This window comes from Camelus ferus, chromosome 15, assembly GCF_009834535.1.
Source record: "Camelus ferus isolate YT-003-E chromosome 15, BCGSAC_Cfer_1.0, whole genome shotgun sequence".
In the NCBI taxonomy this organism is placed as follows: Eukaryota; Metazoa; Chordata; class Mammalia; order Artiodactyla; family Camelidae; genus Camelus; species Camelus ferus.
Genome location: NC_045710.1, coordinates 46,941,210 through 46,953,714, shown reverse-complemented (window position 1 = coordinate 46,953,714; position 12,505 = coordinate 46,941,210). Strand labels below are relative to the sequence as shown.

General features: G+C 51.5%; 1 long non-coding RNA gene and 1 other non-coding gene across 2 annotated transcripts in view; one reads left to right on the top strand and one right to left on the bottom strand.

The window, feature by feature from the left end:
* The window catches only part of LOC116669005, a 32,570-nt gene extending 20,509 nt beyond the window's left edge, over positions 1-12,061 (bottom strand). The window contains exons 1-3 of the long non-coding RNA XR_004326371.1: positions 10,651-12,061; positions 10,400-10,556; positions 260-348 (exon numbers count right to left, since the gene is read on the bottom strand). This is a non-coding gene — a long non-coding RNA (uncharacterized LOC116669005). The remainder of the gene's footprint in view (positions 1-259; positions 349-10,399; positions 10,557-10,650) is intronic.
* LOC116669077 lies at positions 1,650-1,756 on the top strand. Its single transcript, XR_004326465.1, has one exon. It is a non-coding gene; the product is annotated as a U6 spliceosomal RNA (small nuclear RNA).
* Positions 12,062-12,505: the final 444 nt, after the last annotated feature.

The following is a 12,505-nucleotide window of genomic DNA, read 5'->3' as shown; positions in this document are numbered from 1 at the left end:
TGGGTTTTGCAGCCTGTGTGACAGTCTGAGTGTCACAAAGGAACTTTAGGGCCCAGCTCAGAATCAGTACACCCTTAGCCTCACTTCCATTATCCTTTGAACAATCAGACCTCTTCCTGGGAAACGAAATTAAGATCCAGGGTTTACAAGTCTCATTTGATGAAGGTGATAATCTTCTTCCCCCGTCCCAGAACTGTGTGTCCCAAGAAGATCCTCGCCTTCTCAGGCTCCAACTAGGCTCCAAGCGCTGCCCACTCACCTCCTCCACGATTTTCTACCATCCTTCAAAGATGGGCATGGTCGATGTGTTTGCGGATGGGTACACATCCGTCTTTCAAAAGAACCAGGCTAAAGGTGCAGCAGGCAAAAAAACAAAAACAAAAACAAAAACAAAAAACTCATGAACTCAGCCTTCTTCATACCAGGAGCCCCACCCCCACCTTCTCCTGCAATTTTGTAGCGGATATTTTAGTTCCACCATCACAGAAGGAGCTGCTGCTCCCTCTCCACCTGCCCCCTTCCCCAGGCCAGGGGTTTGAATGGGGCCTGTCTGACTGGCTCACTGACTTACTAACAAGACTCCTGGACCCTGGCTCCCTAAGGCCAGTCCGTGACCTGGGATCAGCTCTGCAGCCAGCCTCACCCTCACCGTCACCCTCATCCCCATCCTCATCCTCTGCCTTTGCCCCTGGCTTTCACATTTACTCTGCCTGGCACATGTTAGTGAATATTAACTCATTTCATGAATCGCTTAAAGTATCAAGTTGCAATGAGAGACTTTTTTTTTTTCACTTGTGTCTAGACACACAGAAACACACACTCAGGAATGGAATTGGCTTTTTAACCTCTGCCTAGCCTCATCCATCTTCCACTGGGGTCTGAACTCTGTGAGAACCATTATTGGAATTTGGGGCACTTCACTGTCAGCTTGAGAAGATTCAATCCTGGGAGATACTCAATGAAAATGATTAATGTGCAAAAATCAGGGCTAATGCCCAGTTCTGGACACTGAAGCAGGTCCCATGCCAGTTGCTCCCGAGTCCCTGGGTGAGCCTGGGCTTCTGTGATTGCACCTGGCAGCCAGGTTGAGGAGGGCCACCCCTCCCAGCTCTTGAGAACATCATCCCTTCCACCTAACAAGCTGGCTTGGCTTAGAAGTCATCCCAGAAAAGCTGGTTTCACCCAAGGAGAAGAACTATCAGAAGTCCTTGAAGTGAAATTCCTGAAGGAGCTCAGGACACCCCAAAATACGCTGCTTTGCTATTTTGATTACTTTGAACTGAAGGCACTTTTAAACACAGCAAATGCAGGGAGAGACTTTTTCCAAAATCCCCTCATCTGCCTAAAGACAGATGCACCACAAGGAACTCAATTATCATGAATCCCCCCACCGGGAGTTTCACCAGCGAGGGAAGACTGACTCTTGTCACAGGAGTGGACACTGGAAGTTCACCCCACACCCAGGCAAACTTTGTCACAAATTATCACGTGACCCGTCTGTTCTTCAAAGGGCCTGTTTGTCTTCCCCCTAAACTGCCCCTCCCCTACAAGAGGGTATATAAGCTCTCAAATCTCCTCTCCTTTCTGGATATTCACTTTTTTCCCTGTGATGTCCCCATCCACGTAATGTTAAAAATCAGTGAATGCCAGTGCTCACTTCAGCAGCACATATACTAAAACTGGAACCACACAGAGAAAATTAGCATGGCCCCTGCGCAAGGATGGCACGCACATTTGTGAAGCGTTCCATATTTAAAAAAAAATCAATGAATGTGTGTATCTTTCCTCCTGTTAATCTGCCTGTTGTAAGTTTATTTCACAGCTATTGAACCTAGGAGGGTACAGGGAGAGTCTTTCCTCTCCTACATCCTCATCCATTCATTCTTTCATCAAATATTTATTGAGTGTCTACCATGCCAAGTCGTATGCTAAGTATTAGAGATACCACTGAAAATGGAACAGGGGTCAGGCCTCAGGAAGCAGAGCGGAGGGACCAGACACTAAGCCAGCAGCTGCAGGGAGCACTCTGCCTGTTCCCCAGGATCCTGGCCCGTCTGGGTGGACTGAGGGAGGGAGGGCATTCTGAGTGACTAAGGAGATTTCTGGGAAAAACCATTCATCCATGGCAATTTCTCAGCACCTATGGGAGGGGCACTTTCGGGGACAACACGGCTCTGTGTCCTGAGAGTGCCAGCAACTTTTTAAGCACAGGGTCTTCAGTTCTTCATATTATTATGCCTTAGATGCTCTGCAGCAGACAGTGTGGAAACAGAAACTCAGAGAGATGAGTTTGCTCCTCTAAATCCCTCAGGAAGAAGAGCTGGAAGCAAACCTCAGTTCTGTCTGACTCAAGAGCCCTTTTTTTAATAGCTAGCCCATCATAGCCCTAGAGAGATAGATGGGCTTCATGGAAGGAGCTGGTAAAAACTGACAGGGCAATTTCACTAGCGTCTCAGGGGGGCACTGTACACACCAGGGGCCACCAGCAGAGCTGGCGGCTGGGGGCTGCCGGTGTCGGCACTGGCGGGAGGGGGCTTTGGGGCATCTGTGGAAGATGGTGCTGGGGACCTCAGCAATTGGGGGGGGGCAGCCAGCAGTCACCTCGTGGCACAACAGTGGAAGCGGAGAAAATGAACAAGGTGGCCACTGAGTTGCTCAGCCTGTACTTCTAGCTAAGCTGGTCTTATGGCCACCACGCTCCCCTCCCTGCACCCTTTTTCTGAGAATAACTTAGCCTTTTACCCTAAGGGTCTTGAAAGAAGGTCATGGACTGAACCCCAAGAAAATGGGCAGACCCTCCTAAATTCCTCCATAACAACAGCAAGTTCTCATCAAGATGAAAGGAATGTCGCCCCTGCTCACACCCTGACTGTTATCACCCTCCTGTTCCCATTTTCCTGTAAAGCCCCAGGACCTTTACCCCAAGACGGGCTCCCAGTCTCTAAGGCATCAGCCTGCCGCGCCTGCCTTTGCCTGGCACAGCAATAAAGCTGTTCTTTTCTATCCCTCCCAGACTCTGCCTCTGACTCTCAGTTTGGCTATCAGGGGTACAGAGGCCAGTTTTTTGGCAACCATAGCTGACATTTATTGGACACTGTATAAGTACTTAATATGGATTAACTTATTTAATGTTTACAACAACTCCTATTTTTAAAGATTAGGAAACCGAGGCCCAGAGAGCTAAGGTAACATTCTCAAGTCACACACCTGCCACACGGGGCGCCCAGATTTGAACCCAGGTGCGGTGACTGCGGGGCTGGCGTGCTCAGGCGCCGTGCTCCAGCGCTGTGCTCCGCTGCCTGTCCTAGGTGCCTATAAGGGACTTTATACTCTTGAAGTGTTTACTTTACTGGTAGGGTGCCCAAGGAAGAAGCGGGCTACTGTCTGGATCGCAAAAATGGCCACAATACTCTGTGACTCGTTCCTTCAGGAGTTAAAGGCCGTTTCCCCACTCTTGAGTCTGGCCTGGCCTCGTGACTTGCTCTGACCAGAGAACGTGGCAGAAACGAGGGTGGCCAGTGCCAAGCCTGGGCCTCAAGAAGCCTTGTGGCTTCTGCTTTCTTCCATCCCAGGACCCCTGCAGCTGCAGCAAGAAGCTGGGGGTAGGCTTGCCTCTGCTGGGCAATGAGAGGTTCACGGCCCTGTCGCCCTTTCACCCCAGCTGCCAGCCTGCTAACCCCCAGATGTGTGAGTGAGGTTGTCCCAAACCACCCAGGGACCTGCCAGCTCACCACAGACACATACCCAAGCCCAGCAGAGCCAGGCTAGAAACTGCCCAGCTGACTTGCAGAGTCAGGCGCACTAAAAGTGTGTTTCTTGTTTTAAGCCTCTGGGTGGCTTGTTGTGTAGCAATAAATACAGCAGAAAATGCCTCAGAGAGATGGAAGGTATGAAGTTGGAGGAATTCCCACCAGACAGTAGGAATAAGTGGAAACCCTTTCGGCAGGGAAAAGAGATTCAGAGGAAGAACAGTGGGGGTTGCGGGGAGGGGGAAACCGGCCTGGTTCCTCAGAAACCCAGCACCCTCACCTCTTCCGGCTTGCACCAGATGGGGGAGTGGCCATACTCTCCTGGAGAGAAACTCCAGATAGAAAAGAAACAAGCAGGCGTACTCTGCTGCCTGTGGGAAGGGCGTCCCTAGCCAGCTCGAGGTGGCCGCCTCTTGGCAGACACAGGGTGTCGCCTGTGGGGCAGAGAGAGGCTCCGAGACAGTCCTGTGCACCCAGGATCCTGTGTGCTGTGGACGGGCTCCAGCTGCTCCCATTGGAGCAGCCCCGACTCAGACAACACGCTGCGTGAGCCTCAACTCCAGTAGCAGCTGTGAGAGTGAGGAGCGGGAAGAGGAGAAACTTTTAGGATGTACCAGGGACAAGAAATCTTGGAGCAAATGGAAATGAAAGGAATGGCCACTGAGGGTGGGGCAGCCTAAAATAACACAGCTGTTCAGAGTACAAAAGAATGCCCCCAGAACTAATAGGGGAAAAAAAAGATTCTATGATACTTACTAAATGTCATCACTGTATAAAATGTACATCTTATGGTATAATAATGCCTTTTGGTGATGACGCTGTTATCTTTTGACATTGCCTGCTACCTGCCCTTGTTTTAAAGGGTTACCCTTCCTTGAGGCATTTGAGTTTTACAAAGAATAAAAGCCCGAAGGTAAGGGATGACGCTGTATTCACAGAATTTGAGGCAGCCATTGAGAGTGGAACAAGGGTTTTTCTTTTATGTTGGCTCATTCTTGGGGTTCTTGGCCTAGGCACCAGCCCCAGAACCGCAAAAATCATCTCTCAGGACCTTGGCGTCGCACACCTTGAATTCCCTTCCCCCCAAATTGTCCCAATGTTTCTCACACTTGGGGAAGCGGCTCTCTCCGCTCCGGATCGTGGAGGGTGGGGGCGGCCGATCCCCCATGCGGCCGCCAGAGGGCGCTGCTCCGTCGCCCGGCGCTTGCGGCCGCCTTGGGCGTGTGGCCTGGCGTGGGCATTTTTGTGTTGTTTAAATGCCAGCATTGATTGCTCACTCCTTTCTCTAACATGTTTCTAATTTACCGGGCTATCTCTTCTACGTGAAAAACTTAAGAAATAAAAAAGAAATGCATATTTAACTTTAGTTCCAGGGTGAGCAAAAGGGGTTTGACACCGAATGCAGTTTTGTTCCAGAAACCTCTGGGACTGGGGCAGAGCAGCCAACAAGGGCTCCCCAGACGCTACTTCCCGGTTAGGACAGAGGCACGTGAGAACAAACTCACCCTCGGCCCTGGAAATGCTCTTGCTAGCAACCAACAAGCCCGCAGCTTCCCGCCCCAGAAGACGGGTTTGTTTCCGGCCAAGTTCAGGAGGAGCTGGTGGCCGAGGAGGGCGCCGGGCGGGACGGCCGAGTGGCCACCCGCGGCCCGAACGCGGCCCCGAGCGGGCTACCGGCCCGACTTCCCGCCTTGCCGGGGGCGGGCGCGGCGCGGGGGGCGGCGCCCGGGGAGCAGACGCGCGGACCGCGGATGGGGAGGGGGACGCGGAAGGAGGAACAGGGCGGGCGCTCGGGGCAGCAGTACCCGCACACGGTGAAGGCAGGGGCAGGAGGACGAGGAGGGGAGCAGAGGGGGAGTCCTGCCTGATGGGAGTGGCGGGGACGGTCCCTTGGGCTTGGGTGGAAGCTTGACCACCACAAAGAGAAGTCATCAGCAAAGAAACCTAAAGACGCGTTTGGTCTCTGGGAGGGAGAGCGCCAAATCCCGGGGTGGGGGCTGGGGTGGGAGCCTGGGGGGAGTGTCGGACTGACGGCTAGGTTGTTGTTCAGACCGGAAAAAAAAAATTCCCTGTCTCCTGGGGAGATTTCTCAGTCACTTTTCTCCTGCAGGAAGCTGCTGCTTGTTGGAGCCTCCTGGGATTGGCAGAGTTAAAATCCTTTAACCCAGGATGCCTTGGGCCTTTTGTTCCGCTCTGACAATGGAATTGGGTGGAGGGGGCTGGGAAGGCAAGGAGCTGGGTCTGGGGTGTATCCGTGGGGTGGGAGTCTGATGAAGCTGTGTTTAGTCACAGGGTGAAAAAAAGCAATTTGGTTGTGTGTGTGTGTGTGTGTGTGTGCGCGTGTGCGCGCGCGGGTGTAAGGTGTTAGGAAGCCTAAGACACAGGGCACCAGCTCGTTAACACGTGTATGAGTACCTGCCGTGCAGCTCAGCAAACCCTTAATTACCCAGGGAGACCTTCCAAAACTGGGAACTCAATATGAGTCCCTAGAAGGTTGGATAAATGGGTTTTTCTTGCACCTCGATCCAAGGGGACAGATCTCCAGCTCCCCTAGGCTCCCACATTATTCTAGATGTCTTTGTCTTCTAAAATTCTGTGCTCCCATGCGACAGCATTTAGTTAAGGACACTCAGAAATGTATACCCTTCAACCATATTAATTATCTTAAAATCTTCGTTTGAACATACCTCCTTGAGTCATAATTGTCAGCAGCATCCACTAATTCAAAGGACTTGGGGTGACAGTCTTCAAGCCCTCCCACCATGCAGACTTTGCTCCTCCCACTCCCTAGTGCATCCTCTCCTTAGAAAGCATGGCCCCTCAGGGTCCCTTGGTGTATCTTGAATTCACCAGCCTCCCTATCTCTGGCCCTGCGGTTGCCTTCCTGGGAAACACTCCCCATCTAGTTGGTTATTTACTTCTCCATTCACTTCTGGCCTCAGTCAGTCAACATGCATTTACTGAGAGCCCCTTATGTGCAAGGCATGTTCTGGCCCTGGAATTATATCAGAGACCAAGACAAATACCTGCCCTTAAGGATTTTATGGCCTAATAGAAGAGAATAAAGCCAACAATTTCACATGTTGATACAGAGCTAATCAATGTGATGGAATTGTGGTGGGAATGGGAGGCTTTTGGGTACTGCTTTATTTAGCCAGGGAAGGTCTCTTTGAAACCTCTTGGGCAGGAAGGAGGTGGCCATGTGAAGATGTGGGAAGAATACTCCAAGCAGAAGGGGTGTAAGCGCAGAATCCCTGATGCAGGAATGCACTTGCTAAGTTCAGGAGACAACGTGAAGGTCACTGTTGTTGGACCAATGTGAACAAGGAGATTTCAAGGGCTCTGGAGACACAGGCAAGGATTAGACCATCACTTCCTCATGGGCCAAAATAAGGAGTGTGGGTTTTATTTTGGTTGCAGTGGGAAAACTTTGGAGGATTTTAAGCCAGGAGAGAAGAGATTCCATTTACCCTTTAGAAAGGTCACTCTGGCTGCTTGGCAGAGCATGGACTAGGAACATAGAACAATGAAGATGTGATTGCAGAAGTCCTGGCAAGAGGAGGTCAAAGCAGGATTGTGGCTATGGCGATGGTGAGGTTTCTGGACCAATGACAGAAGAGTCAAGGATGACACCTCCATTTGTAGGATAACTGAGTGGACAGGATGCCCATGTCAGAGGGGAGGGGTGGGTAGATCAGCAATTCTGTTTTGGCCATGCCAAGACCTCTCAGATGTCAGGTGAATGTGTGAGGACAGGTTTGAGTTTGGAGTTCAGGGGCATCTCCTTCGGATTTAAATTTGAGATCCAGCATACAGATGGTGTTCAAAGCTGTGGATCTGGATAATTCCACTTAGGGAAAGAGTAAAGCTAGAAGAGAGAAGGATGAGACTGCAGCCACTCCAACATTTAGAGATCTGATAGAGGAAAAGCGAGCAGAGGAGACTGAGATGAAAAAATGTGTGAAGTTAGAAAAAACCAGAAAGATGGTGATTCTAAGGAAACTGAGCAAAGGAAGTGTTTCAAGAAGGAGGATGTATCAATCTGCTATTGCTAGGTAACAAACAGCCACAAAAATTTCAATGGCATACAACAGTAAATATTTGTTTTACTCATGCATCTATGGCCCAGCTGGGGCTCAGCAGCTGATGCTGACCTTGTCTGGGCAGCTCTCAGATACACATCCCTCATCATCCTTGCACCACTAGGCCAGTGAGGGCAGGTTGTTCAATGGTGATAACATTGGCACAAACTAGGGAGGCAGGTGGAAATGCCTCTTAAGGCCTAGGCTTAGAATTGGTGCCATATCACTTCCTCCTCCTTTCATGGGCCAAAATGGGTCACTGAGCCATGTCCAAAGTCAAGGGGCAAGAATGTATACTCCACCTCTAGTGCAAAGAGGGACTTCAGAGTCACACAGAATAAGAACTCAGGGAGGAGTGGCAAGAATTAGGTCTAATAATTCAGTCTACCACAGAATGGTCAAACATGTTCAATGCCAAAGGGGAGACCAGGTGAAATGGGGACTATGAACTGGCCACTAATCTAGTTAAGATACAGGTCACTGGCATCCTCTTAAGAGCTATTACAAGGGAATGGCAAGGATAAAAGGCCAGCTGGAGTGGGTGGAGGTGAGAATGGGAGTTGGGGAAGAGAAGTGTGAGTTTTTGGACAACTCTCCCACGAACATTCGCTCTGCAGAGGGGCGAATGAAAAATAGTGCATTGCCTGAAGGAGTCAGGAGGCTAAGGCTAATATGTCTTTAAATTGATGGATATTAGTAGAGTAAAGAGGAAGAAAATGATGATGCATGAAAGAAATATTTGCGCTGTTGGAAGGCGAAAGGGCCCAGGCCGCAGATAGGCGGAGGGAACGCAGAGCTGCAAGCGTTCTGGTGGCTTTGGTGGGAGGAAGAACAGGTAGTTCTTCTGTCTGTGCCTATTTTCTCTATTAAGGATAGTCGAGGCCAGACTGAAAGAGGAAGGAGTGTTGAAAATATGCAGAAGAGGAGAAAGTGTGACGTTGTTGCCCATGGAGAGAAAGGAGGAATTTTCTAAGAAACACTGGTCGTAGCATTACCCAGAAATTCAAATGTACACTGAAAATGTATGGCCATAAATTTGATAGGAGTCCATCCAGAGTAGCTGGCTAATTTTCTTCAGCAGTGTGCAACTGCTTCATTGCAGGCGTGAAGTAAGCAGTTGGATTTAACCACAGTTGGGTTTTTGCCAGGTGAATGCAATGGAGAGAGACTGGGTTAAGAGTGTTTGCAAGGGAGATATGCACTGATGGCCCAGTACCCCAGGGAGGTGGGGGGGGGGGGAGTCGGCCACACCTGGCCCCTTTGTGGAAGCTTCCCAGATTACCTTGGGGGAGAGGAGGGGAGTGGAAGGGGGGACAAGGAAGACTTCCTTTTCCAGGAACCCCTAAACTCTGGTTGCTCATGTTTCTCAGTTAGGCCTTATCTACTTCCTGATGTCTTCAGCGTTCTTCTTCCTCCTGGATTTCCTCAATTAGACGCAAGTTTGGGCAGAACCCCAGCTATGCCATTTTGCACGCGCTCAAGTCCAGCACAGCACCTGACACGTAATGTGCGCTTCACAAATGTTTGTTGCTAGAGTTGGATACAAAAGCAGTAATGGTTTCCCTTTAAGGCCAAGAATGGGGCCCATCCTAGGGGGAGGGGGTCCTTCTGCCCGAGGCTCCCGCCCCCACCCCCAACCCGGGCCAGCTGCCGTGGCCGCCCCTCCCCCTCCCCCGCAGCCGCTTGATCCAAGTAACCCGACTCCTGGGCCCGCTCCCCCTCCCGACCCAGGGCTCAGTGGCCAATGGCCGTGGCCGGAGCCTCCGCTGGGAGCCGCGGGGCCCTCCCGGCGCCACCCTGGCCAGGCTGCAGCTGGGGCACCGGGAGCGAAGGCCTGCCCGTCTGCGGGCCGGGCCTCCCGCTCCCGCTCCCAGCCTGTGCTCTCCGTGCCCTGCGTGCTGTGCCGTCCGCCCCCGCCCAGCCCAGCCCAGCCCAGCCACACCCGCTCTCTGCCCCAAGCCTGGGAGGCCCCGAGGCTATGCCAAGGGACTGGCCCATCAGCGCAAACCGGGGCCTCCAGAAGGACAAGTCGGGTCCCATCCCCAGCCCAGGAGTCAGGACACTTGTGTTCTTGGAGGTTTTGACTGACTGAAAGACCTTGGGCAGTCGTGGAATTTCTGGGCCTCAGTGTCCTCATCTGTGCATGAGGCTAGTTCCTGTCCCTCAGAGTGGGGTGGTGTGCGGGCCCAACCAGATGAAAACAGTGCAGGCCCTCCTATGTTAGCCAGATGATGGGCCAAACCCAAGTCATCGGGACCTGTCACCACCTGCCCTGCAGCAGGTGAGAACTGCAGCTCCTCCCACCCACCAACCTATGCACCATCCAGGGACTTCCCTGGGTTCCAAGGAAGCGCCTAACACAACTTTCCTTAACCCCCCCAGTCAGGGTGCAGCTCCTCACTCCCAAGGCAGAGGTCAGCTGGTGGGGTTTAGCAACTCTGGGGGAAGGGAGTGAGAAATATACGCTGGGCTGGAAGGATGGAGCACAGGCAGGGCGCCTTTCCAACTGCCTATCTTATCTCCTGTACGCTTATTAGAGAGAAAGAAGTGTAAAGAACAAATTCTCACCAACAATGCACTTTTCCTCCTCGCATGATGGCAACGACACACGCCTGAGCCTGACGATTGCCTGCCACAGGCTACAAATACGCAAGTGTTTGTCTGTGTACCTTTGATCCTGGTAGCTCAAAAAAAGCAAACAAGAGCTCAGGAAGTACATTATGGTCTGAAAAAAGAGGAAGAGAAGACGTCTTTGTCAAAGATGCATTATTTTAACATTCACAGCTTTCGCACACTATGGCAGGGCATGGGTCACCTACCGAGATGAGGACACGTTGGGGGTCCCCTGAGTTCTATGCTTCAATGTCCAGGTCCTGAACAGGCTCCTAAGTCGGCTTCTGAAACCTACAGCCTTGGCTCACACTGCTTTCTCCACACTGGGCTGGCAAACCTCGGGCACCTTGCCTGGGGCACAGTGGTACATGGTGAACTTTCTTTCTTCCCTGGCACTTGGACTTCAGGGCCAGCACCCCAACTTCTGCCCCAGGTGAATCCAAAGGTAGGGTGTGATTGACAAGTCTAAGAGGGGGTCCTTAAGCAGGGAGGGGGAGAGGCGTCCACCAGCCCAGGCCTAATGTTCTGCAGGCTTCCTGAATTCACTTGCTTCCAGACCCTTTCAGCCTTGCCAAGCCCTGTGTGAAAGATCAGAACAGCTGGAAATTTCTAGCAGGAGAGCGCCAGGTGCTGAACAGGTCCTAGTCTGACTTAGAAACAGTTAGGAGCCAGGGCTGTTTGGGGTTGGCATTCTTGCTTTTTCCAGACAGGCAGGAAATGCTGGCTTTTGGAAGGCAGTGCCACCCCCGAGCCTGGGCTGGAGCTGCAATAAACCCTGTAGGGCTGAGGACTGAAACTGGGAGCCTCCTCCCTCCTAAGACTCAGGACAGACGACACAAAAGCCCTCCTCTGCTGGCCAAGCAGAAGGGGACGGGCTAACCGGGCAGGGCCAGGACCGTCACCCAGTCAGCCAGGCGGCTGCAAATGAAACACAGGCCTCGAAGACTCCGACAGGCACTCAATCTTTCCCAGAGCCAAGAAATCCTGGCTAGAAACTTGACTACGGAGCAAGGCAAGGCACCGGGAAATACTTGAAACCAGGCGAGACCCCGGGTGATGTTGGACTCCTGACAAACAGGGGCTGAGCCAATGCTTTCCCCCGGCCTGGCCCAGACACAAAAATTCAGCTGGCCAGAGAGGACCCAGGGGATGTGGCAGAAGAGCCTGGGAGGGACCCAGCAGGAATGGGGGTCGTTTTCACCCTGCTCAGACCCCAGAGCTCTCACACGGCAAGTCTGCAGAGGGGAGAAGTCTCGCTTGGCTTCACTCAAGGCCAAGGTCACTCAGATCCTCTGGAGGCTCTCACAAGGGGCTCTGGAAACTCCAGCGTGGCAGCGTGGAGTTGCCAACACGCAGTGGCCAGGCTGCAGGGGTCAGTTTCCAGAAGAGGAGTTTGTGGGGGCAGCTGCTGAGGGTGGCCAGCACCCCCACCACTGCCCAGACCAGCCCAGCCCCAGGCTGCGGAGGGACTGACCTTGGCCCTCGGGACAAGCTCAGCCCTTACACCACAGGCCGTAACCTTACTTTAAATGAATCTGCACAGTAGCGTGTTATGGGTAATATTTATAAACCCACTAAGGAATGTTCTTTTATTCATATTTCTTGTTAATATGTGAAGGAAGGGTTACTTTTTAAATGTTCTAAAATTAAAGAAAAATTATCTTGTGTTGAGGTTGGATTCACGGTCTCAATTCTCTTTATCCTTTGCTGGATCTTGAAAAACAAAGAATAAAAGAAAAAAAATAAAAAGAAATATGCCACAGCATGAAGGCTTCTTGTTTAAAAAAAAAAAAAAGCTTTCTCAATATAAAACTAGAACATGCTCTATAAAAAGAATTTCAGTCAAAAAGTATAAAGAAGAGAGCAAAATATCACCTATTAATCCACCACCCAGCAATAGTCCTGATACCATTCGGTATATTTTTCTGTATGCCTCTGCGTATTTTCTTTGCATGCAGATATATGTTTACATGAGATACAATTACTATTATTGGGGGAGGGTCTAGCTCAAGTGGTAGAGCGCATACTTAGCATGCACGAGGTCCTGGGTTCAATCCCCAG